At 44.1% G+C, this 27,493-nt stretch overlaps 1 long non-coding RNA gene across 1 annotated transcript in view; it reads left to right on the top strand.

Moving 5' to 3' along the window:
• Window positions 1-18,792, top strand: part of LOC144695408 (uncharacterized) — a 118,335-nt gene extending 99,543 nt beyond the window's left edge. Inside the window, exon 3 of the long non-coding RNA XR_013579958.1 lies at window positions 18,559-18,792. This is a non-coding gene — a long non-coding RNA (uncharacterized LOC144695408). The remainder of the gene's footprint in view (window positions 1-18,558) is intronic.
• The last annotated feature ends 8,701 nt before the right edge of the window (window positions 18,793-27,493 follow it).

Below are 27,493 nucleotides of genomic sequence, written 5' to 3'. Positions count from 1 at the left end.
CAGCTGTTTCATCAATGATCTTCACACTGTCATAAGGTCAGAAGTGAGGATGTTCACTGATGATCACACAGTTTTCAGTCTCATTTGAATTCCCCAGATAATGAAGCAGCCCATGTCACATACAGGAGTACCTGGGCAACGTGCAGGCTTGGGCTGGTAAGTAGTAAGCAATATTCATGCTACACAAGTGCTGGGTAATGACCATTCCCAACACGAGACAGTCTAACCACCTCCTGTTAACATTCAGAGGTTAGGAATCCTGCAGCAAGTAACTCATCTCCTGTCCCCAAGGCGCAAGTGAGGGCTATGATGGAATACTCCCCACTCTCCTGGATGAGCGCAGCTCCACCAATACTGAAGAAGCTTGACACCATCTAGGGACAAATCAACCCGCGTGATTGGCACTCCATCCACAAACATTCACTCCCTCCACCACCAACGCACAGTGGCTGCAGTGTGTACCATCTACAAGATGTGCTGCAGGAATTCACCAAGGCTACTTAGGCAGCACCTTCCAAACCCACGACCGCTACCATCTAGAAGGACAAGGGCAGCAGACACATTGGAGCACCACCACCTGGAAATTCCCCTCCAAGCCACTCACCACCCTTGGAAATATATCGCTGTCCTTTCACTGTCGCTGGTTCAAAGTCCTGGAACTCCCTCCCTAACAGCACTGTGGGTGTACCTACACCACATGGACTACAGCGGTTCAAGAAGGCAGCTCACCACCACCTTCTCAAGGGCAATTAGGGATGGGCAATAAATGCTGGCCTAGCCAGCGATGCCCACATCCCATAAAATGAATTTTTAAAAAAAATTCAATTGAGTTATCATTGCTGAATCGTCCACCATCAACATATCAACATCCGAGGAGTCACCATCGACTAGAAACTTAACTGGACCAGCACATAAATACTGTGGCTACATGAGCAAGTCAGAGGCTGGGAATTCTGCAGCAACCAACTCACCTTCTGAAAACCTAAAGCTTGTCCCCGATCTACATGGCCAAAGTCAGGAATGTGGTGGAATGCTCTCCACTTGCCTTGATATGTACAAGTTCAAGAACACTCAAGAAACTCAAATGAAGTTTGAATAAAGCAGCCAATTAACTGCTTTCGTGAAGAAACAATCATCTGAGCTCAGTCCTGTGTGACTCTCTTAATGTTGTGTTCTGACCCCTTTTGTATGCTGCTCTGAACATCTTTGAACTCCATTAGCCTTGGGAGGGTGGCGGGGGGGGAGGGAGGGAGGAAGGAAGGCAAGCAGGGAGGGAGGAAGGGAGGAGTTGCATTTAAATAGTGCCTTTCACAACCTCCAAACTTTACAAAGCAAGTAAGCCAATTAAACCTATGCAGCCAATTAAGTATTTTATGACTGTAGTCACTGTTGTAATTTGCATATCGCAAGAAAATTAGGGCATCATCTCTTATGCTTCAAATATGAAATTAATAAGCTTCCCAGCATAGCTAAGATTCTTCCGTATATCTTAAAAAATTCAATAGAGATCTGGAATGTAACATTTGCAGCACAATGTATCAGCTTTACCAAATCATCTGACTCTCTTTGAAAAATGTGTCAAACCTCTCTCCTTCCTGAGACACTGCAGCTCACGGTTGAGTACAGAATGAAATGTTTAAATATATCAAATCAACTTTCATTCATTGCCATCATTTCTGATGCAAGTATGTTCTTAAGTACACAGTGCTCATCCGAGCATTAAACTAAATCCTATTCATCAAGTTTCCATTGCATGAGCACACTGCATTTTGGCATTTTCGTGATCTTCACCTGAAGACAACTTGATGTTAGAAAATAAATCCTCTGCGCAATGAAAGACTTGCATTTATATATGCAGATTTCACAACCTCAGTATATCCTAAAGCGCTTTACAGACAATGGAGTACTTTTTGAAGTGCAATCACTTTTGTAATGTAAGGAAACACGGCAATCAATTTGCGTGCAGCGAGAATTTGAATTCGGTTTAAGAAAAATCTGGAAAAATAAAAGTGACCATAAAGCTGTAGGATTGTTGAATAAACCCAACGGGTTCGGTCATGCCTTTTAGCGAGGAAAACCTCCCGTCTTTACCTTGTCTGGATTTCTATGTGACTCCAGTCCCCACGCCAACGTTGTTGACAGCCACCTGCCCTCTGAAGTGGCCAGTTGCATCAAACGGCTACAAACATGCACTGCAGGTGTTGAAGGAGGTGACAGACCACCCAACTTCTCAAGGCAATTAGGGATAGGCAATAGATGCCCACATGCCAAGAATGGCTCGTTTTAAAAATATGAAATAACAAGCCTGTTCTTACAAATAAAGCATCATTTGACTTACCATAAGCAACACTGTTCCCTTTAAACACATTTGAGAATTAATCACGCAAAAGCTCCTTCCACAACCCTATCGTCTTTCTGCCAACATTAGGTGCATTCGTACAACTCTATGTGCAGGAAAGGTTTCCCCTCTATCAGTCTGTCTTGGGTATAAAACTGAATATTATGTTTGGCTCATGGAGGTATTCACTGTTTTAGCTGAAGAGTTTGACATATAGCAGGGCCTGACTTCGAATCTTGCACCAAAAGCATTTCCAAATAATTTCCTTCAGCCTTTCCTGAACAGATGGCGATATGGACCCTGGCTTCACCCGATACCAAATTTATCTAAATGTTTTGAGGAAAGAGTTCAGTTTGGCAAAAGCACGGCCACATTTGAGGTGAAAACAAAGCCAAGTTGGCAAAAACACCTTTGTATTTGCACATTGATTCCAATGTTGCTGAAACAGGCCAGGAAGCATTGGGAGTGAAGAGGCAAATATTTCTTTTGGCTTCTAACTGTGCACTGTTATCCCTATTCACTCCAGCAGAAAATACATTCATGCAGAAATCTAAACAACTCCAGCAATGAAAGCATTTTTTTATTTGATTGAATACCCCAACTGAACAGGTGGTCAATGCTGTTGTAGGAGTCTTGATGACTTTAGAGCCAAGCTTTCTCTTGAACATCAGGGCTGCAGAGTCTCACAGTAATACGCAGATGGACAAGCCCAATGTTGAACTCAACAACAAACTTGCATTTATATAGCACCTTTAATGGCGTATAACTTCCTAAGGCATTTCACAGGAATGTTATCAAATAAAAGCTGAAACCAAGCTACAAAGAATTGGAAAGTGGATTAGGCTGTATAGCTCTTTTTTGGCGAGCACATTCACAATGGACATATTGACCTTCTTTTGAGCCTTCAATTTTCTATGTTTCTATAAGGAGATATTAGGACATGTAACCAAAAGCTCGGTCAAAGAGGTAGATTTTAAAGAGCATCTAAAGGAAGAGGGACATATAGGGAGGAGGAGAGGTTATGGAGTGAATTGCACAGCTGAGTGACTAGACAGCTGAAGGCACAGCTGCCAGCGAAGGGTTTAAGGAACAAAGGGTTTCACAAGAGGCCAATCCTGCTCCTCCATTGCAATGTATTGTGAATGGCTATAGTAGCTTGTAAAGTTCAAAAGCTGTAAACTCAACATTAATGGCTTAATAAAGGTAGCAACACGTTACATTATTGTGCCATAAAGTTAACATACAAATCTGAAAAGACTGAATTGCCAGGAGGGTGGAGCATGCTCTCTTCTTGGAACATAGGAGCACAGGAATAGGTCATTCAGCACCTTGAGCCTGTTCCGCCATTCAGTTAGATTATGGCTGATCTGTATCGTACTTCCATCTACCAGTCTTGGTTCTGTTATTCTTGCTTAATACTTTTATTTAACAAAAATCTCTCAATCTCAGTTTTGAACTTTTCAATTAACATCATCTCCCCTTCAGCCTCAGCAGTTTTTTTTGTGGGGAGAGTTCCAAAGTTCCATTAACTTTTATTTGAAGCTTCCTAATATCACCCCTCAATGGTCTAGCTCTAATTTTAAGGCCCCCTTGATCTGGAGTCCCTACATCAGTAATACTATTTCTCTTTCTGCCCTAACAACACCTTTATTCAACTTATACACCCCAATTAGATTGCCCTCAATCTTCTATATTCAAAGGAATACAAGTATCATCTCTTTGGTCACCCAGGAAGTTAGTTTCGGAGCTTGGCTGGAAACTGCAGACCCCAGCATATTTATGTTCGCAAAGTAATTGACAGAGCTAGAGAGAATTTATTGGGTTTTATGAGTCAGGCATTTGTTGCCAATGCAAGGGCAATGCTCCTCCATCAAGCTTCAGTTGGCAGAGTCTTTACAAACTGTTAAACATTGACACCATATCACTGGATTCTCAAAGGGCTGCACATCATTTTTTAAATATGTGACCAGTTAGTGACAGCACACTGAGAAACTCTGGAGAACTGTCATCTGGACAGCTACAGCTCTAACAAGTCAAAACCCTTGCAAAATCCCAATTATCTGCCTCCAAAATATAGCCTTGTTCCTGGCCTAAATTCTGAAACACAGGAACACTTTTTGGACTGGTTAATAGTATTTGGTGTAGTAGTCCACATGGTCAAAGTCAAAACCTACCTTAGAGCAACTCATGTTGATGCCAGTGGTCAACTTTATAATTCTATACGCTTCACTGTTTATGAGGCTCTTGTAACAATTTATTTTTGTAGCTATTGATTTATGTTATCATACTTGTCAGTTGGTGCTCTGATATTCTGCCCTACATCCATCTTATGGATCGGATGTTAAACCAAAGCATCATCTGTCCTCCAAAGTGAATATAAATGATCCCAGGATGCTATTCAAAAGATAGGGAGTTGTACCTGGTGCCCTGGCCAATATTTATCCTGCAACCAACTTTACAAAAAAAAACTAATGACCTGGTCATGGAGGTCCTATATAAATTGTCATGATGAGGTTAATGTCTATAATGTTATTGGAAATTACTTTTTAAATAGAGTTTAGTGATGTATGTGTACGTGTGTGTGTCATAATTGGATTAAAGCCAGCTAATCTGGTTGCTTTGATGTATAGAAAGAAGTAGGTTTGAAATGATAATTAGATAAACATGGGGAAGTTTAGAAACATAGGTGTCAAAGGGGAAATTTGCATTTTTAAATAAAGCATTCAAAAGAATGGGTGAAATCTTGCACCTAGCTGGGAGACGCCAAGCCATGTGTTTATATTACTAATAAAATTAGTGAGATGAAAATGTTATTGTTAGAAGATGTGATGTTAAAAACCTAGTAATACAATGGAAAATTTACATTCAAAGGAAAAGCTAAGTATAAACAGAAAGGAGCTTGTGTGTGTAAGGCAGAGGCATTTAAGATATAATCATCCTGTATGCCTCTGTCTGCAAGGAACCTCATCTTGAATTTGTACGGTCAAATGTGCTTTGCCTGGGGTCTTTTTTAAAGTCTATGTGTTTACTATTGCCTTAACAGGGGTGTAACTGAGAATCAGATTAATGAGGGGATTTTTGTAGTTACTATAGTAGTAATTTTGTACACATATGCATATGCTTACAATTTTTCTTGCATTAATGAATGTTTAATGTGATTTTATAAAAAAAAACCTCTTGAGACTCAGTGGTCTTATTACTATTGAATTCAAAGCCTGCATCTCGAAACACTCAAATTGCAAAAATGGATTATGACAATTGTTTCAAGTTTCCCTCTGGGATTTGAGCAGCTCAGCCTTTACAATGTGTCATAATAAAATGCAAGTTCCTTTTTCCTCTCTTAACACCTATCTATCTGTTTCCACATTCTAGCCAGCAGTAAGACCTAATAGACATTAAAATAACAGTTATAGAGCAGAGTGCAATGCAAGTTGCATGATTCACCAAGGTGGACAGGGCTAGATTGGTACTTATTGCAAAGGCGGTGATCGTGTAGTACCTGTATTGCTGAGCACCTTCACCATTAAAAATAAATTGGCATCTCCTGAGTGCACTCAGTTAATTCATTTCTTTCATCACTCACAGTAGATATGGCAGAAAGTTACCCACATAGCACAAGTTGCATTTCGACAGCATCTTTAACACAGTAGAACATTCCAACACAATTCACATGAGTGTCATCAGGTGAAATTTGACACAAAACCACATAAAGAAACATTAGAACAGTCATCTAAAGCTTGATCAAAGAAATAGATTTTACAGCATGTCTTATAGGAGAAGAGAGATGTAGAGAGAGACAGAAAATTTTAGGGAGCGTATTCTAGAACTTATGACCTAGGCAGCTGAAGACATGGCCGCCAATGGTGGAGCGATGACATGGGGGCTTGCCAGTGGACAGAGTTGAGTGAGTGCAGAGATCTTGGAGGGATATAGGGCTAGTGAAGTTACAGAGGGGAGTAAGGAGGGGTCAAGGCCAAGGGTGGATTTGAAAACAAGGATGAAATACTGCAGTTCTTGTGCTCCAATGCTGCACAATCTCTACTGACTCAGCAAAAACACCAATGTGTCCATTCCCCATACTGTGTAATCCTGATATGAATTACGCTCTAAGAACTTGCTGTTTGCTGAATGAAAATCCTGAATTTAATTTAGCCGCTGTATGGTTTCACAGACCTACTCCAGGATTTAAGCACAAAACTCAAAGCTGACACACAGTGCTACACTATCGGAAGTGCTATCTTTTGGATGAGATGTTAAAACAAGGCATCATTAGCCCTCTCAGGTGGGTGTTAAAAATCTCACTGCACAATTTGAAGAAGAGCAGAGGGCTATCCCAGGTGCCCCGGCTAATATTTAACCTTGAAAAAAAAATACAATATCAGGTCATTATCTCATTTCTGTGTGCCAATTGGCTGCTGTATTTTCTACATTTCAACTGTGAATTCAAAAGTACTACAATGGTGTAAAGCACTTTGGGATATCCTGTAGTCATGAAAGACAAATCTTTTCTATTTTTTGCAGAAGTTTCTCTTGAATTCCTTATGGATTTATTAGCGTCTGTCTTATATTTATGGCCCCTAGTTGGACTTGCCATAAAATCCTCTCTACATCTATCCTTCCAAATTCCTTCATCAATCAGGTCACCTCTCAGCCTTCACTTTTCCAGAAGAAAAAGCCCCAGCCTGTTTAATCTTTTCTGATAGCTATAATCTCTCAGTTCTGGTATTGTCCTTGTAAATCTGTTTGCATTATCTCCATTACTGCCTCTAATGCCTTTATAATATGGAAGCCAGAACTGTGTGTAATACACCAGGTGTGGTCTAAACAGGGGAATATATATGTTTAACATATCTTATCTAATTTTGACTTCTATCCCTCTCAAAATAAGTCACAACTTCACTTACCGTTCACATACACATGCACACATGCATGCAAATGCACAAACACATTCCCATAACAAGCTTATGAATTTCTATTGATTGGTGAGTAAAACACATGCACCATTTGTACAACCTGCACACCAGATTCCAGGACAAATTTATATGATGCCGAAAAAATTACCTTTAAATCTCTAGAATTGTAACAGAACATAATGAATAAAGTAGAAGTGCTTTATATCCATTTACTTCAGTGTCTGTCTCCTGATGTGCAGATGTTAGTTATTAAGGCTTTCAATGAACTTTCACTATCAGCAAGAAAATATCTGCGCAATTCACTGCAGCATGCAGAATTAAATATGTGACATAGAAGTGCTGAATGTTACTTTTGCCTGTGTTATCTTCACACACAAAGAGCCAGCCATGGTCCTGCAAGTTTATTGTTATTTACCTCCTACTTCATGGCTCATTGCTAGCTTGCATCTGGTGGTGACCACTTAATACTGACTGCTGACTGAATAACCAAACTATTGTTTTTACTTAGAGTTAGATTTTTTGTTTGCATATTTGTTGGTGTTTTATTTAGTAAAAAGTTCATGGCATTATTTCTAAGAAGGGTTGTGTAGTTCACACCCCTCACACAAGGGGCAGGTGTCACTGAAGCAGCCAGGAAGGAGGGATGAAGACAGCAATAGTAGAAATGGAAACATAATCTGTTGTTTTAGTGATGCTGGTTGAGGGATAAATATTGGCCAGAGCTTTCCTGCTCTTCTTCAAAATATTGCTGTGGGATCTTTAATGTCCACCTCAGATGGCAGATGGGGTGTCAGTTTAACAGCTCATCCAATAGACAATGCGGAACTCCCTCAGTGACCCATCTCGACCATGCACCCCTCTCCCAGTTGGAACAGGGCCATCAACCAAGCATGTAGGCAGACCAGGGTTCTGCTTAATGCTCTTCACTGTGGAGTTTCCAGCCCAAAGCATCCAATATTTTCTAAGGTGAGGGGAATGCCCCAGTTCAATAGAAAATGCATTTTCTGCCTTCATCACTTGTACTTCCACTCCCTAGAAACATACTGTAACAGAAGTAGGCCATTCAGCCCATTATGCCTTTGAAAGCTGTGGCAAATCATGTTAATATTTTAGAGGTAATGTTTAGTTCTGGGAAGATTGTTTTTGTGAAGATGAAACGCTGGACTTTAGAGATTGCCAGAACACCTAAAAGAAAATGGCAGTTCAGAAGGTTACCCATGTTTGTTTAATAAAGTCAGAATAGAAGAGATAGAGCCATAAAACAGCAAATGGGCTTACTTAGCAGGAGAACTGTAACTGTTGCCTACACAGCTTGCAAAAAAGTGCAGTCCAGAGAGATATTTTGTTTTGGGTGTTAGAACTAAATTAGTTTAAAAGCATTCAGTGAACCCTGGAAGGCTGTGTCATCATGGAGATTGATGGAGCTTAAGGAGGTGCTCTGGTTTCAATTGATCTGAGTGTTCTACAGCAGGAAAAGAGGCTCTAAACTGAAAAGGTACTGCTTTTAGCAGGCTCTAAGCAGTTAGGGCTCAGGGAAACTCTGTGAGCCGTTCGGTGCAGCTAAGAGTTGCAGTTTGGACCTCGTAGGGTTTGCAGCTCCCAAAGAAGCCCTGCTGTTCTGTACAGTTAGGGCTCAGGAGAAGTCCTAAGATGCTGAGAAGGTGGAAGAAGGTTCCTGGTTCTGTGCTGGACAGGGTTAGGGCTTAAAAGAAGCCCTGGGAGCCATTGCTAACTCGGTGCAGCCTGGAGACTGGAGTTCAGAGAAACCCAAGGGCAGTGCCATCTTAATTAAGTTAATGGTCTTTGAAAGGGCTGGAATTGCACTGGTAATTAGAGGTGGAAGTGCAGCTTTGAGAACCCCAAGGAATGCAGTTTCAGGAGAGGAGATTGAACCATCAGGAGGTGAGCATTCATTGAAACAATCCAAGTCAGAATGACTTCTCAGGGAATTCAGAGTATAGTTCTTAAAAAGTAAAGAATTGAAATCTCTCATGAGAGAGACAGAGTTTTAATGGTATTTTGTGACTTGCCATGGCCACTGACATCTGGGTAGCTTGCTGAGAAACCCATGGGATCTGTCTTGGTCACATTTTCCATTTAATGTGCTGTGTGGTGTGTTCAGCCACAGTTTACCTGTTAATTCATATATACCATATATTAATTATGAATGTTAGGATATAAGATAAATATTGTAAATTGTTTCACTTTTTTGACTTTGTATAGTAAAGTTTATTTTGTTTGTTTAAAACTGTGGAATCATGTGGCTTTGTTATGAACATACAAACATATGAACAAGGGGCAGGTGTAGGCCACTCAGCCCCTCAAGCCTGCTGCACCATTCAATAATATCATGGCTAATCTGATTGTAACCTCCAATCTTATTCTCCTAGTGGTTAACTGGGATTGCAAACTTTCTCTACTTTAAACAAAACTTTACTGGTCCTGAACCAGATTGTAACAAAGCTACCTAATTAGTTCCACTCCCTGTTCTTATCTCTTAGCCCTGCCAATTTTTTTTCTTGTTGCGTATATACTAACTCCCTTTTAAAAGTTGCTACTCAACCTGCTTCCACCACCATTTCAAGCAGTGCATTCCAGATCATAACAACTCATGTTCAAAAAACTTTCTCATTATCTTCCTCTGAGCTTTTTGCCAATTATATTAAACCTATGTCATCTGGTTAACAACCTCACTGCCTGTGGAAACAGTTTCTCCTCATTTACTCTAGTGAAGCATCATTTTGAACACCTCTATTAAATCTCCTCTTAACTTTCACTGCTCCAAGATCAACAACCCCAGACCTCAAGATTTCATGTCCTTGTTTTAATCCAGTGTTAGCTACATAGACATCTTAAGTTGCAAAGTTCATTTTACCATTTGTTTTCCCATATAATGGAGTTTTTTTTTGTTGAAAAATATACTTTATTTATAAAATATCTGGAAGAACATTCCAAAACATTTCAAAATCACCATCACAAAAGTACAATCAGGTTCAACTTTTACACATGTATCACAAGGTGCATCAATACAATCAATGACTATTATAATCATTTCAATATGGTCAATGCAGACAATCAGACAAAGGTATTGGAGTTATCAACATACATCATGTTGCACTCTGAGGTGCTTCAATACAATTATAATACAATTAGTATTCATTGCATACATTCATTTTGAGCTGTACAGCCCGAGGGGCTCTAAACAGTTCCCAGCCCCTCGGTGCACTGTGGCAGAAAGGTCTTAGACAGCGACCTTTCCCCATTGCGCCTTTGCAGTGGCTGCCCCAAGCTTTAGTGCGTCCCTCAGCATGTAGTCCTGGACTTTGGAATGTGCCAGTCTGCAACACTCGGCCAGGGACAACTCTTTGCACTGGAAGACCAACAAGTTTCAGGCAGACCAAAGAGCGTCTTTCACCAAGTTGATGATCCCCCAGCTGCAGTTGATGTTTGTCTTGGTGTGTGTCCCTGGGAACAGCCCGTAGAGCACAGAGTCCTGTGTCACAGAACTGCTCGGGATGAACCTCAACAGAAACCACTGCATCTCTCTCCAGACCTTCTTTGCAAAGGCACAATCCACAAGGTGGTGATCAATGGTCTCGTCCCCACCACAGCCACCTTGAGGGCAACGTGCAGAGGGGGTGAGACTCCTGGCGTGTTGGAAGGATCTGACGGGGAGGGCCTTTCTCACCACCAGCCAAGCTACATCTTGGTGCTTGTTGGAAAGTTCTGGTGATGAGGCATTCTGCCAAATGACTTTGACAGTCTGCTTGGGGAACCATCCCACAGGATCCATCCTCTCCCTTTCCCGCAGGGCCTCTAAGACGTTATGTGCTGACCACTGCCTGGTGGACTTGTGGTCAAAGCTGTTTCCCTGCATAAATTTTTTCACGAGGGACAGGTGGTACGGCACGGTCCAACTACTTGGAGCGTTCTACAGCAGCATGTCCAGACCCATCCTACGCAACACCGGGGACAGGTAGAACCTCAGCACGTAGTGACACTTGGTGTTTGTGTACCAAGGGTCTACGCACAGCTTGATGCACCGCACACAAAGGTGGCCATCAGTATGAGGGCAATGTTGGGCACGTTTTTTCCCCCTTTATCTAGAGTCTTGTACATCGCGTCCCTGCAGACACAATCCAGGTTTTCCCATATAATGGAGTTTTTTTTTTGAAAAATATACTTTATTCATAAAATATCTGGAAGAACATACCAAACCATTTCAAAATCACCATCACAAAGGTACAATCAGGTTCAACTTTTACAACATGTATCACGAGGTGCATCAATACAATCAATGAATATTACAATCATTTTCAGGCATTCATTTTGAGCTGTAAAGTCCGAGGGGCTCTAAACAGTTCCCAGCCCCTCGGTGCACTGTGGCAGAAAGGGCTTAGACAGCGACCCTTCCCCATTGCGCCTTTGCAGTGGCTGCCCCAAGCTTTAGTGCGTCCCTCAACACGTAGTCCTGGACTTTGGAATGTGCCAGTCTGCAACACTCGGTCGGGGACAACTCTTTGCACTGGAAGACCAACAAGTTTCAGGCAGACCAAAGAGCGTCTTTCACCAAGTTGATGATCCTTCAGCTGCAGTTGATGTTTGTCTCTGTATATGTCCCTGGGAACAGCCCGTAGAGCACAGAGTCCTGTGTCACAGAACTGCTCGGGATGAACCTCAACAGAAACCACTGCATCTCTCTCCAGACCTTCTTTGCAAAGGCACACCCATATAATGGAGCTATTTTTTTTTGCAAAAATATACTTTATTCATAAAATTTCTTCAAGAACATTCCAAACCATTTCAAAATCACCATCACAAAAGTACAATCAGGTTCAACTTTTACAACATGTATCACCAGGTGCATCAATACAATAAATGAATATTACAATCATTTTCAGACATTCATTTTGAGCTGTACAGCCCAGGGGCTCTAAACAGTTCCCACTCCCTCGGTCCTGGGAGAACCCCCCATTTTGAAGCATTTATTCTCTTACCATAACTGTTGTCTCTGAGAGTCCCAGACCTTTGATCTGCTCCTTCATACCCACAGTGTGCAGAAATTGCCTCACTTTGGATGGGCTGAGGAAACTGTCCTGAACCACCCCATTGGAGATGTTCTGCTCAGGTGGCATCTGGGGGTTTGTGCAGAGAACGGGATTTGAAATGTCCTTTGTTGGAGAAGCTTCTCCAATCCTCTCCCCCTCTGGGGCGTTGCTGCTCCCGGCTTCCCGGAGCTGGGGTGCGCTGAGCGCCTCACTGCTCCCAGATTCCTGGTGCTGGGGTGCGCTGGCCTCTTCGGGTTGTGGGCAGAGTTGGGGTGCCCTGGTCTCCTCATTGTCTCCAATGTTCTGGAGCTCGGGTGTCTCATCCTCCAACTCCCTAGAGCTTTGCCGCTTCTTCTGTGGGTGCCGCACTGGCACTTCTTCGTCTGAAGAGCAGCTGCTCTTGTCATCCATTTCGGATGGGAGACGCCTCTTGCCGCTTGTCTGGGAAGTGGCTTGGTCCCTTCTTAGCCCCTTCTTCCTTTTGGCTCTCTTCACCAGCTGCCACTCCCCCTGCTGATTTTCCACTGCTGCCTCCTCCTCCATTGATTCGCTCTCCTGAGGAGTGGCCGGTTCAGAGGGCAGTGCTGTTGATTGGCTGTCTGCTGCCTCAATCTTTTCCTCCACCTTGTCTCTCTCCATGTCCTCCTTTGTCCCATTGTTCTCACTGGGGGTCATGGTGGTTGGAGTGTTGCAAGTGTCCTTGGTTATAGTGACACGAAGCATTTCATCTGCTTCCCCCTTGTTGGCTTTGGCTGCCTGTGCATAAGTGAGGCAGCGTTTGGGGCAGGTCCTGTAGAGGTGACCTGCCTCGCCACACAGGTTGCAGCACTTAGTCTGTTTGCAGTCCTTTGTCTGGTGCCCTTCCTGCTTGCAGTTCTTGCAGAGGGTGGCGCTGCAGTTGGCCGCCACATGACCAGACTTGCCGCATGAGCGACAAAGTTTGGGTTGCCCAGCGTAGACAAGGTAGCCACAGCTTCCCCCGATAGCGAAGCTGGAAGGAGTGTGGAAGATGGCTCCCTTACCGTCGGTCTTGAGCGTGACCTTAACCTGGCGTTTGCATGTCCAAATCCCAAAGGCGTCTCTTACCTCGGTGCAGCTCCCAACCTTGTCGACGTACCTGGCGAGGAAGGTGAAAACGTCGGCGACAGGGACGTAGGGGTTGTAGAGATGCACCGTCACCACACGGTCCCGTTGCAACGGCAGAGCAAAGAGCAGCTCCACCGTCAGGATCTTGATCTCCGACAGGTCTCTCTTCTCCTCGAACACCTTCAGGAACTTGACGCAGGCAGCAACATTCCTGAAGGTCACGTCGAAATATCCAGCGCTGGGGAAGTCCTGCAGGGAGTAGATCTCCGCAGCTTCAAATCCACACACCTTCAACAGGATCCGCTTGATGAAGAAGGCCCGATCTATGGGTGCTCCTCCTTCGCTGTCCTTCACCAGGACTCGGACGGTGTTAGGTACCCCATGGTATGGGGGTTCGATTGGTTATAGCCATTGCTTCACGACCTTGGCCTGGCAGAACCATGATCAAGGTCTCTCCCCTGCCAGGTAATGGAGTTATAAATTCAGGTTGCTTTTCTGTTTTGTTTGAAACTTGTGCCAGCCTCTCCTTGTGTTCTGTGTTGGTAGGTGTACCTCACCCTTCTTTGAGCTTCTAGCAGTGAAATAGAGGAGCCAAATTTCCTTTTCAAACTGAAGCCCTTAGTCCATACATACAGCCCTCCCCCTATTCCTTGACCTTAACCTGCTTCATACACAGTGCATTTAGATTGTAAAGGCAATATGCAAATAAGCTAGGGAGTTCAACCAATCAGTTAGGCTAACAGGGCCAATAAGGTCTTCTCAATTAATCATGCCACATATGTGACATCTGACTTTGTTGAACATGTCAGCTTCCATTAGGATGGGCTTCAGCTAATTATTATTTATTTCATACTTTCATGTTCTGTTGAAACACCACTCCAGAGACTTGAGCAGAAAATCAAGGCTGACACTTCACTGCAGTACTGACGAAGTTCTGTATTGTCAGAGATGCCATCCTTCAGATGAGACATTAAATGTGACCAGGTCTATCCTCTCAGTTGAATGTAAAAGATCTTGTGGGATTATTTTGCAGAAAAGCAGGGGAGTGCTTCCTGGTGTCCTGATCAATATTTTCCCCTCAACCAATATCACAGATCACCTGGTCAGTATCACACTGCTTTTTCAGGGATCTTGCTGTGTGAAAATTGGCTGCCATATTTCCTATATTACAAAAGTGACCAGACTTCATTGATTGTAAAGCACTTTGGAACATCCTGAAGTCCTGAAAGGCACTATTTAAATGCAGGTCTTTATTTTGGAGTCCAGTTACTCATACTCTTGTATATTCTTACTCCTGGGTCCCTGCCTGTTGCAATTTATTTATTCTTTCATGGGGTGTGGGCATCACTGGCTAGGCCAGAATTTATTGCCCATCCCTATTTGCCCTTGAGAAGGTGGTGGTGAGCCGCCTTCTTAAACCCACTGAGGATAGTGAGCAGGTTTTTGAGGCAGGATGCCCAATCAGGGGACCTGCAGCACTGGACAAATAGCAGTACTATCGGGAGAGACGGGCTCTGAGGCAGGTAGGGGAGCACAAGGGCATCTCAAAATGGAGGCATCTTCAGAAACCTGCTGAAGATTTAAACATAAGGAAAGCCCACAGCTCTTTGAGCCATCAATACGGAGGGGAAAACCCTCCATGAATATGGTGATGACCAAAGCCTTAGGATTCATACAACTCAATAATGGGGCAAATGAAATGAGGGACTGCTGGCTCTTCGGCCCTTCTGGGAGGCAGCATCCCAGTTGCTGCTGGCCTCCCAAGTCTGCAGGGGGCTGACCTGATGCCAGGAAATTCCCAGTGGCGTTCTTGGCCCTAAGTGGATCCTTAACTGTTCCTAATTAGCTACCTGCCACTACTGGGTAGGTAACTGCTGCTACTTAGAGCCTGCCTCTGGCAAAAGCACACGGAAATGGGTACGTGTAGGGGGGTGCTGACCCATGGGCAACTATCAAAATTTGCTCCTGGCCCCACCTCCAAAGCTGCCTCTGTAAGCTTGGGAAGATTCTGCGCATGGTGTTGATTTTTCTTCCCTTTTGTTGATTTAACCTGTCTCCTGTCTTTGCAATACAATTTTACATTTGCAAATCTTTTAAAGAAAAAGTATTTTTCTAAAAACTCCCAGTACAAGTGGTGGCTCCTGTTCCTGACCTGCCTGTTCCTAACTCCAAGCCATCAGTCACATTGACAATTCCTTCTCCTCATGCTGTTGTGTCACCTTCATTCTGGGTTGTGCGTCTCCCAGAAGCAACCTGTAGAACAAAGCAATATTGTTAACCTTTACAATCCATTATGGATGATATTTTTAAACTACAGAGCCCTCTCGGGTGCTTTCAAGCCCGTTTTCAAAGGCTCCCTGTTATGAAGGAGCTGGATGTCTGAAAATTAAAGCCTATCATGATCAACCGTGAGGAAATAGATAAAGCAATATTTAAGAGAGAACAGGAATTTTTGTTGTTGAATTTCCTGCCAAAAGAAGAAAAGCTTTCATTTACTTGGAACCTCCACTTCTGGCCTCTGGCACACCCCAGTTTTCTTCATTTACCATTGGCAGCTATTCTTTCCGTTCTTTCAACTCCTGGGCTCAATGCTCCGGAATTCCCTCACCAAGCCTCGCCGCTTACCTCTCCTTCTTCAATATGCTACTTAAAACTTATCTCTTTGGCCATGCTGTTGGTCACCTGTCTTAATTTTTACTTACGTAGCTCACTGTGAAATTTTCTTTGAAAATACCCCTGTGGAGCATTTTAATATGTTAAAGGCACAATCTAAAGGCATGTTGCTGTTGTTATGAAAGGGGAACATCCATATGTTATTGGTCCAGTTGGTCATCGCCTGCGGGTGTTGGAAGAAAATCTGTTTTAGCACTTACCGTGTGAACTTTGGGAGAATTATCTTACTGCGTTACTCTCCCTCATTTACTGAGTCACCTCTTAAGCTGGCAGCACCTTGCAAACTCTATTATTTTACCATGTGAAGGCTGACTGTGACATTTTCATGTGGTGCAGGAGCAAGGCATGGTCCTCATGCCTTTGTTAACATTGACATTTTTTTTAATTCATGGGATGTGGGCATCACTGGCCAGGCCAGTATTTATTGCCCATCCCTAGTTCAGAGGGCATTTAAGAGTGAACCACATTGCTGTGGGGCCTGGCATCACATGTAGGCCAGTAAGGATGGCAGGTTTCCTTCACTAAAGGGAATTAGTGAGCCAGGTGGGTTTTTACAACAATTGACAATGGTTTGATGGTCATCATTAGACTTTAATTCCAGATTTTTTATTAAATCCAAATTCCACCATCTGCCATGGGATTGGAACCCAGGTCTCCAGAGCATTATCCTGGGTCTCTGGCTAGTCCAGCAACAATACCACTATGTCATCACCTCCCCCAGTCTTTCTGCCTTCAATAATCCAGCAAGTTTATTTTCATATTGATACTGTCTGATTGACGGGAGCCAATAGGGCTGAAGCAACTAAAGACATGTTAAGATAGAATCATAGAATGATACAGCACAGAAGGAGACCATTCATCCCATCATGTCTCTTTTAAAGAACTATCCTATTAGTCCGACTCCCCAGATCTTTTACTATAGCTCTGCCATTTCTTTTCCTTTTCAAGTATTTATCCAATTCCTTTTCGAAAGTTACTGTTGAAGCTGCTTCCACCACCTTTTAAGACAGTGCATTCTAGACCTTAACAAGTCACTCTGTTAATAAAAACACTTTCCTCATATCACTTCTGATTGGTTACAAATGGATATTAATTATAAAATGGTTACTTTATAAATGCATTTATGAAATTTAAGAATATGGACAAGTGCACAGCAAAATCCCACCACAGTTAGAGGAGAATTGATCAAAAGATCAGTTTTATTGATCATGATTGAAGGATCATGGATCAAGGATACCAGGTGAATTTCTTGTTCTTCTTCAACTTAATGCAGCCTGCCAAACCACTGGAAAGGTAAATGGAACCCTCTATTTAACATATCATCTAAAGGACAACACCTCTAACAATGCAGCGCTCCCTTGCTTCTGCACTGAACTATCCACCTGGATTATATGCTGTAGAGGATCTTAGAACATGGCCAGCATTTGTTACCCTTTCATAATTGCCCTTGAGAAAGTGGTGGTGAGCCAACTTTTTGAACTGCTGCAGTCCATCTGGTGTAGTTAAACCCTCACTGAGGGAGTTCCAGGATTTTGACCCATCCACAGTGAAGGAATAGCAATGTAGTTCCAAGTCAGGATGATGTGTGACTTGTCCTTCATCAGCCCAAACCTGAATGTTGTTCAGGTCTTGCTGCTAGTGGGCACAGACTACTTCAGTATCTGAGGAGTTCCAAATGGTACTGAATGCTGTTTCAGTCATCAGCAATCATTCCCAGGCTCTGACTGTATGATGGAGGGAAGCTCATTAATGAAGCAGCTGAAGATGGTTGGGCCTAGGACAGGACCCCGAGGAACTCCTGCAGAAATAATTGGCCTCCAAAAACTACATTCATCTTCATTTGTGCTATATATGACTTCAACTAGTGGAGAGATATAACCCAGATTCCCATTGACTTCACTTTTACTAGGGTTCCTTGATGCCACATTCGGTCACATGCAGCCTTGTTGTTAAGGGCCATCACTCTCTCACCCCCTGAATTCAGCTCTTTTGTCCATGTTTGGACTAAGAATTTAATCTTGTCTAGAGCTGAATAGCCTTGGTGAAACATGAACTGGGTGTCAGTGAGCAGGTTATTGGTGAGTAAGTGCTGCCTTGATAGCACTGTCGATGACACCTTCCATCATTTTGCTGATGATTGAGAGCAGACTGACAGAACGGTAATTGGGCAGATTGGATTTGTCCTGTTTTTTGTGGAGAGGTTGAACCTGGGCAATTTTCCAAATCGTTGGGTAGGTGCCAGTGCTGTAGCTGCACTGGAACAACTTGGCTAAGGATGCAGCTCACTCTGGAGCACAACTATTCAGTACTACAGCCGAAATGTTATCAGGGTCCATAGCCCTTGCTGTATTCAGTGCATTCAGCCATTTCCTGATATTTTGTGGAGTGAATTGAATGGTGAGTGGTTTTCTAACTCACAGTAGCAAGAATGATACTGACTGAGATCCAGCTAACCATCAATAACCAGTATTGACAGAGTTGTCATTTTGTCACTTTTCAGAAATTGAACTTGTTGAAGCCAGTTGACAATCTTCACATATTGTCACGCATCCATTTACAATCAGAGCTTATGAAAATTCAATTCAGCCAGCGTCGGAGTCTGCTCTCATCTCTCAGACATTATCACAGTATTTGGATGATTTATCTGTACATTTGTTGTGTCTCAGCCAAGATCCTCTATCCCTTTTTCAATGGTTAAGTTGGATATAAATGATCCTGTAGCACCTTTCAAAGAAGAACACCACTAAAGACAGATTAACTAGTTATTCATCTAATTACTTTTGGTGGGATTGTGCTCTATGCAAAATGGCTACTACATTTGTCTACATAATAATGGTACCTGCACTTACAAGTAATCCATCGATGGCGAAATGCTTTGAGATGCCATGATGATGCACAATATGAATGCATTTCTTCTTTTGTGGCTGTATTGATGCTGTTTCACTTCTAGAAAACTGTAACCAGTGCCTTGTAGCAGGATCTTCTGGTCCTGCCCACCACGGGACTGGAATTTCCTGCTGAAGTCAACGGATCTTTTGCTGGTTTGTCAAATTTTCCATCCTGCTCACAACAATTCCCACAGCAGACGAGACCGGAGAATTTAGGCCCTTGGTGTCTACAGCACATGTTTTGTGAGTTTGTTATCCCTGATCATGTCTGGATATGTAGGGTTCCTTCTTTTCTGAATTAAAGGTGCAAGTCTAGAATAACTTAACTGGACCCCAAGCTCCCCTGACAGAATCACAGGTACAGGTACCATTAATGCAAAACTGTTCTCTCCATTGGATCTGGACAGCGCATATCAGTTGGCTGTTACTATGGAATAGAACAAAGAACAAAGAACAAAGAAAAGTACAGCACAGGAACAGGCCCTTCGGCCCTCCAAGCCTGCGCCGATCATATTGCCCGTCAATTAAAACATTTTGCACTTCCGGGGTCCGTATCCCTCTATTCCCATCCTATTCATGTATTTGTCAAGCTGCCTCTTAAACACCACTATCATACCTGCTTCCACCACCTCCTCTGGCAGCGAATTCCAGACACTCACTACCCTCTGCGTAAAAAACTTGTCCCGCACATCACCTTTATAGTTTTCTCCTCTCACCTTAAATCTATGTCCCCTCGTAATTGACTCTTCCACCCTGGGAAAAAGCTTCTGACTATCTATTCTGTCCATGCCACTCATAATTTTGTAAACTTCTATCAAGTCGCCCCTCAATCTCCGTCGCTCTAGTGAGAACAATCCGAGTTTCTCCAACCTCTCCTCATAGTTAATAACCTCCAGAACAGGCACCATCCTGGTAAACCTCCTCTGCACTCTCTCCAATGCCTCCATATCCTTCTGGTAACGTGGTGACCAGAATTGCACGCAATATTCCAAGTGTGGCCTAACCAAGGTTCTATACAGCTGCAGCATGACTTCCCAGCTTTTATATTCAATACCCCTGCCAATGAAGGCAAGCATACCATATGCCTTCCTGACTACCTTATCCACCTGTGTTGCCACTTTCAGTGACCTGTGGACCTGTACACCCAGATCCCTCTGCCCGTCGATGCACTTAAGGGTTCTGCCATTTACTGTATAATTCCTACCTGTATTAGACCTTCCAAAATGCATTACCTCGCATTTGTCCGGATTAAACTCCATCTGTCATTTCTCCGCCCAAGTCTCCAACCGATCTATATCCTGTTGTATCCTTTGACAATCATCTTCACTATCTGCAACTCCTCCAACCTTGGTGTCGTCTGCAAACTTACTAATTAGCCCAGTTACATTTCCCCCCAAATCATTTATGTATACCACAAACAGCAAAGGTCCCAGCACTGATCCCTGCGGAACTCCACTAGTCACAGCTCTCCATTCAGAAAAGCACCCTTCCACTGCTACCCTCTGTCTTCTATGACCAAGCCAATTCTGTATCCATCCTGCCAGCTCACCTCTGATCCCGTGCGACTTTACCTTCTGTACCAGTCTGCCATGAGGGACCTTGTCAAAGGCCTTACTGAAATCCATGTAGATAACATCCACTGCCCTTCCATCGTCGATCATCTTTGTCACTTCCTCGAAAAACTCGATCAAGTTAGTGAGACACGACCTCCCCTTCACAAAACCATGCTGCCTCTCACTAATACGCCCATTTGCTTCCAAATGGTAGTAAATCCTGTCATGAAGAATCTTCTCCAATAATTTCCCTACCACTGACGTAAGGCTCACCGGCCTGTAATTTCCTGGATTATCCCTGCTACCCTTCTTAAACAATGGAACAACACTGGTCATTCTCCAGACCTCTGGGACCTCACCCGTAGCCAGTGAGGATACAAAGATTTCTGTCATGGAATTTCTGTACATTCGGGAATGTACCATAGTCACGCCTGAACTAGTCCTTACTCAACATTCAAGCACGCATCTTTTTAATTCTGTTCTTGGGATGTGAGCAACATAGGTGAGGCCACATTTATTACCCAGCTTCAGTTACCCCAATAAGTTGCTGGTTGTGTCTTCCCCTGAAACCATTGCCATCTTTTTGGTGATGGTGATCCAGGATTCCCATGTGATATTAAAAAAAATGGTGATATAGGTCCAGATCAGGGGCAGGATTTTACGACAGTGGGATTTTACGTTCCTGCTGGAGTCAATGGGGTTTATAACGGCTCGCCACATTTTACGGCCCTGTCCCCACCGAAACGGGGCCGCAAAATTCTGCCCCAGGAGTTTATAGGTGGAGTTTTCTGCTCCCGCCAGTGGCAGGAATCATGGCGGATGGGAGAGCAAGATTTGGTGGGAGGCCAAAAATCAGTTTCCCGATGGTGGGAAATTACTTTGGAGTCTTGTTCGCCAAACCTTCACGGCAGCTTAAAGGCAGGTCGATTGTCCTGTGAAACAATGTTGGAAGCTCCATTTGCATCTCATGAATGCTCATTAAAAAGCCAACACACCAGAATCTTGTTCCCCCTCTAAATTAAGCGCCCCGCCAGCGGGAATTTAGAACGCCCAGTTTCATGTAAATAAGTGGCGTGCAACCTGGCGAGATAGATTTCTTCCTGGACCTTGAGGGCAGTTGACACCATTTTTGCCTTCTTGGGAACTGCTTATAACCTACACTTATATGAGGTGCCAGTAGCCAAAGCTGCACCAAGGATGGGAGCAGCAGGCAGGCGAAGGCGCAGTGCGGGGGGGAAGGGGGTGTTGCGGGGTGCGGTGGTAGTCATCGAGAGGTCCTGGCCTGCAGTAGCTGTTTGGGTGCTGTTTAAATATGGCACCCGGACGTTGGAGCCTGAGATGATGGCAGGGCGGGCGGCTCTTGCCTGCCCCGTCATGAGTTCCGACAGGGTTCCTCACGGATGCATAGTTATTGAGCTGAAAGGTGAGGATCAAGCATGAAAACCCGCCTCATCACCCAGTGGGAATCACACCGATTTTCCTGTTCACCATCGCATTTAGTCTCCGAAACGGAAAATTCCACCCTATGACTTGACAGGGAAGTTGGAGGTGGTGGCCGGTTTCCAAACAACATTGTTTATCTTGGGGTAGAGGTAACAGCGAAGTGAAATGATGTGCAAATAACCTTGGTAATTTTCTGAAGTGTATCCTATAAATCCTATACATTGCAGCCACCGTAGCACTGGTTGCGATGGGCGGGGGGGGTGGGGGTGGGGGTGGGGGAGGGTGGGAGGTGGGTGAGGGCAGAGTGAAATATTGAGTCCAGTGACCGGGACAACGATCCGGCAAAGTGCTCTGTCCTGGATGATGTTGAGCTTTCAAATGGGATTTCCTCAGTAGTCATCAGCAGCGCAAACCTTATTTACTTCTACCCCAGCAGCAGTGCAACCAATTGTGGTGCCCTTGCTGCCACCCTGGCACACATCAGGCTGACTGAGAAAGCAAAGAGTCATCAGGCAAAATAAATTCATTGGCGCGTAAAGACCGAGGAGTTTATGGGAATAAGGAATGCCGGCCAGAGACAACAGATCTTTACTCCACCTAACTATCTTCTCACCATGTCCTTCAGTCCATTCCCCGCAGAAACACACCATAAATATTCCCTATTTCACTGGCCATTCCTGATTAATGTTTTTACAATTTTATTATCCTTTGTGTAAAATGGGTCCCTTCGGCTCCTGACTTTCTAATTTTAAACTTGTGCCCCCTGGATAATTGAACTCGTTTCACCAAAATGAACCACTTTCCTCAACTGTTCCTCTTAATCTTAAAAATTAACTGAGATTACCTCAAAGTCTCCACTTTTCCATAGAGGAAAAAACATTGCTTCTCTGACCACTTTTCACAACCTGAATCTTTCATCCTTACAGTTCTCTTCAATGCTCCCCACTGTACTCTGTTAAAAGCAATTGTATTTTATTATGATTGCACATAGAATTCTAAATGACACTAACACCTTATTCATCTACAATTCAGGTTCTTTACATTTGTGTGACAGCATGTGTTAACTTTATCTTCTTTATCCCCTCAGTCATTAACTCACCAAACTCATTCTCCACTGAGCCTATTGAGCATGTGGTTACACCCAAAATGTATGAAAGCCCAAAGACGGACAGAAATAAACAGAAGAGCTTCACAATCAGTACTACAGTGGCTGCAACGTACAGGATCTATAGGATGCACTTCAGCAAATTGCCAAGATTATTTGCACAACACCTCGGGCTTATTCTTCATAACTGATACTCTTAAATCGATGCAGTCTTGGTAAAGCTCAGTCGCCAATGATGGAAATGAAATTACCTGTCAAAACAAAAACCCATCCGCAAAGAAAAAACTCATTCAGAACCTGCCTACTGTCTCAGAATCTCTGGAGAGCAAAGAACAAGAAAAGCTAGAAGAAAATTGGCATGATCAATGTAGAGTCCCAGATGCAAAGGAATGCAGCGAACTGTAAGAGCACGTTTAATGATGTCTCCAAACGCACAAAAGAGTAACTGCCTGACAGGAAGCATGCCTTGAAGGCGACTGAGTGTGAACTTGGAAGAGTGCAGTAACTCCGTCCAGCGAGGAGAGATGGAACCAAATGCCTGCCTTAGGGCACTGAGAATGATGGGATGAAATTGTGTAACTCACTGGTGAATGATTAACGGAGAACATGGCTTTGTTTTTGAGGCAGACTTGACAATACTTTGCACATAGTTCAACATCCAGGAATCTATAAACTCTTTGAATTTAGTCTAACCCCAGATTAAAGTGGGCATAATGTCATTTCAGTTCATAGCTCATTGAGTATTTGTAGTACCACTTCCTCTGGTTACATTGTTCTCAACCCCCATTGCACACTGGCACTGAATTCCCAGGCTATCTGCAAGTTGGACCCACTCTCATGGATTCCTGGAACCTGACACAATCCTCACCGACTCCTGGAGTCTGTGACTCCTATATCCTATTTACTCCCCATTGACTCCTATATACTGACTCACTCCTCATTCTCCGATAGCCTGGTCCCGTTTAACCTTGCCATCTGGAGCCTGTCCCTTTTCTCCATTGCACATGCTGACCTGGCAAGCAACCAGCCAATAGAACTTGTGGCCCAAAGGGAGTGAACACCACCTAGTACCCTGTGTCCCTCTAACCAATTGTTTGAGCACCTTCACTGTAATATACATTCCAAAGGATGCAGTTATTGATCTTGAGAAGGTAGCACCAACTGAGGCAGGAGCAATTGGCAGTGGCACATGATCAGAAAGAACCTGCTGGATTGATGAGTTATATGGCTATAATTAATACCTTCCCAATATGCCAGTATGATGAAATTGGGCAGGTGAATCATGTTGCTATTGCTATTCAGTGAGAAAGGGGAGGCAATTGCTGATCACAATGACCATTGCAGCTGTTATTTGTTTGATACATGCGTGGTCAGCGCATTATCTATTCCTGTCGTGCTAACCTTGTAAAAACCCATCTGGTTAACTAATGTCATTTAGGGAATGAAATATGCTGTCCTTACCTGGTCTGGCCTACTTGTGACTCCAGACGCACAGCAATGTCGTTGTCTCTTAAATGTCCTCTGAAATAGCCTAGCAATCCACACATTTGCAAACTGCTGCAAAGTCTCAAGAAAGGAATGAAACCGGACGGACCACCCGGCATCGACCTAGGCATTCGAAACGACAACAGCAAACTCAGCGCTGTCGACCCTGCAAAGTCCTCTGGGGGCTAGTGCCAAAAGTGGGAGAGCTGTCTTACAGACTAGTCAAGCAACAGCCTGACATAGTCATCCCACGGAATCTTACCTTACAGATAATGTCCCAGACACCACCATCACCATCCCTGGATATGTCCTGTCCCACCGGCAGGACAGGCCCAGCAGAGGTGGCGGCACAGTGGTATACAGTCAGGAGGGAGTTGCCCTGGGAGTCCTTAACTCTGGACCCCATGAAGTCCCATGGCATCAAGTCAAACATGGGCAAGGAAATCTCCTGCTGATTACCACGTACTGCGCTCCAACAGTTGATAAATCAGTGCTCCTCCATGTTGGAGGAAGCACTGAGGGTCGCACAGGTGCAGAATGTACTCTGGATGTGGGGACTTTAATGTCCATCACCAAGAGTGGCTCGGTAGCAACACTACTGACCGAGCTGACCGAATCCTAAAGGACAAAGCTGCTAGACTAGGTCTGCGGCAGGTGGTGAGGGAACCAACAAGAGGGAAAAACATATTTGGCCTCATCCTCACCAACCTGCCTGCCACAGATGCATCTGTCCATGACAGTATCGGTAGGAGTGACCACCGCACAGTCCTTGGGGAGAAAAGTCCCACCTTCACATTGAGGATACCCTTCATGGTGTTGTGCGGCACTATCACCCGTGCTAAATGGAATAGATTTCAAACAGATTTAGCAACTCAAGACTAGGCATCCATGAGGTGCTGTGGGCCACCAGCAGCAGCAGAATTGTACTCGAACACAATCTGTAACCTCATGGCCCAGCATATCCCCCACTCTACCATTACCATCAAGCCAGAGGATCAACCCTGGTTCAATGAAGAGTGCAGGAGAGCATCCCAGGAGCAGCAACAGGCATACCTAAAAATGAGGTGTCAACCTGGTGAAGCTATAACATAGGACTACTTGCATGCCAAATAGCATAAGCAGCAAGTGATAGACAGAGCTACGCGATCCCACAACCAACGGATCAGATCTAAGCTCTGCAGTCCTGCTACATCCAGTTGTGAATGGTGGTGGACAATCAAATAACTCACTGGAGGAGGAGGGTCTAAAATACCCTCATCCTCAATAATGGGGGAGCCCAGCACATCAGTGTAAAAGGTAAGGCTGAAACATTTGTACTACCTTCAGCCAGAAAGGCCAAGTTGATGATACATCTCGGCCTCCCCTGGAGGTCCCCAGTACCATAGACGCCAGTCTTCAGCCAATTCGATTCACTCCACGTGATATCAAGAAACGGCTAAAGGCACTGGATAGTGCAAAGGCTATGGGCCCTGACAATATTCCGGCAATAGTACTGAAGACTTGTGCTTCAGAACTTGCTGCGCCCCTAGCCAAGCTGTTCCAGTACAGCTATAACACTGGCATCTACCTGGCTATGTGGAACATTGCCCAAGCATGTCCTGCACACAAAAAGCAGGACAAATCCAACCCGGGCAATTACCGCCCCATCAGTCTACTCTCCATCATCAGTAAAGTAATGGAAGGGGTTATCAACAGTGCTATCAAGTTGCACTTGCTTAGCAATAACCTGCTCACTGATGCCCAGTTTGGGTTCCGCCTGGGTCACTCTGCTCCTGACTTCATTACAGCCTTGGTTCAAACATGGACAAAAGAGCTGAACTCCCGAGGTGAGGTGAGAGTGACTGCCCTTGACATCAAGGCCGCATTTGACTGTGGGATCAAGGGGCCCGAGCAAAACTGGAGTCGATGGGAATCAGGGGGAAAATTCTCCACTGTTTGGAGTCTTACCTAGCACAAAGGAAGATGGTTTTGGCTGTTGGAGGTCAGTCATCTCAGCTCCAGGACATCACTGCAGGAGCTCCTCAGGGTAGTGTCCTCAGCCCAACTATCTTCAGCTGCTTCATCAAAGACCTTCCTTCCATCATAAGGTCAGTCGTGGGTATGTTCACTGAAGATTGCACAATGTTCAGCACCATTTGCGACTCCTCAGATACTGAAACAGTCCATGTCCAAATGCAGCATGACCTGGACAATATCCAGGCTTGGGCTGACAAATGGCAAGTAACATTCGTGCCACACAAGTGCCAGACAATGACCATCTCCAACAAGAGAAAATCCATCCATCGCCCCTTGACATTCAATGGCATTACCATCACTGAATCACCCACTATCAACATCCTGGGGGTTACCATTGATCAGAAACTGAACTGGACTAGCTATATAATTACTGTGGCTACAAGAGCAGGTCAGAGGCTAGGAATCCTGTGATAAGTAACTCACCTCCTGACTCGCTAAAACCTGTCCACCATCTACAAGGCACAAGTCAGGAGTGTGATGGAATACCCCCCAAATGCCTGGATGAGTGCAACAACAACACTCAAGAAGCTTGACACATCCAGGACAAGACAGCTCACTTGATTGGCACCATATTCACAAACATTCACTCCCTCCACCGCCGATGCACAGTAGCAGCAGTGTGCTCCAACTACAAGGTGCACTTCAGGAATTAACCAAGGCTCCTTAGACAGCACCTTCCAAGCTCACATCCCCTGAATGAATAAAAAAAAAGAATAAAGGGCATGAGCAGAAGAACAGGATTTTTAAAATTCTCTCACGGGACATGGGCATTGCTGACTAGGCCAGCATTATTGCCCATCCCTAATTGCCCTTGAGATGGAGGTGGTGAGCTGCCTTCTTGAACTGCTGAATCTATGTTGTGTCGGTGCACCTACAGTGCTGTTAGGAAGGGAGTTCCAGGATTTTGACCCAGCAACAGTGAAGGAATGGTGATATATTTCCAAG

This window comes from Cetorhinus maximus, chromosome 21, assembly GCF_964194155.1.
Source record: "Cetorhinus maximus chromosome 21, sCetMax3.hap1.1, whole genome shotgun sequence".
In the NCBI taxonomy this organism is placed as follows: domain Eukaryota; kingdom Metazoa; phylum Chordata; class Chondrichthyes; order Lamniformes; family Cetorhinidae; genus Cetorhinus; species Cetorhinus maximus.
Note: the sequence above shows the minus strand (reverse complement) of the source record. Positions and strands in the feature narration are given on the sequence as shown.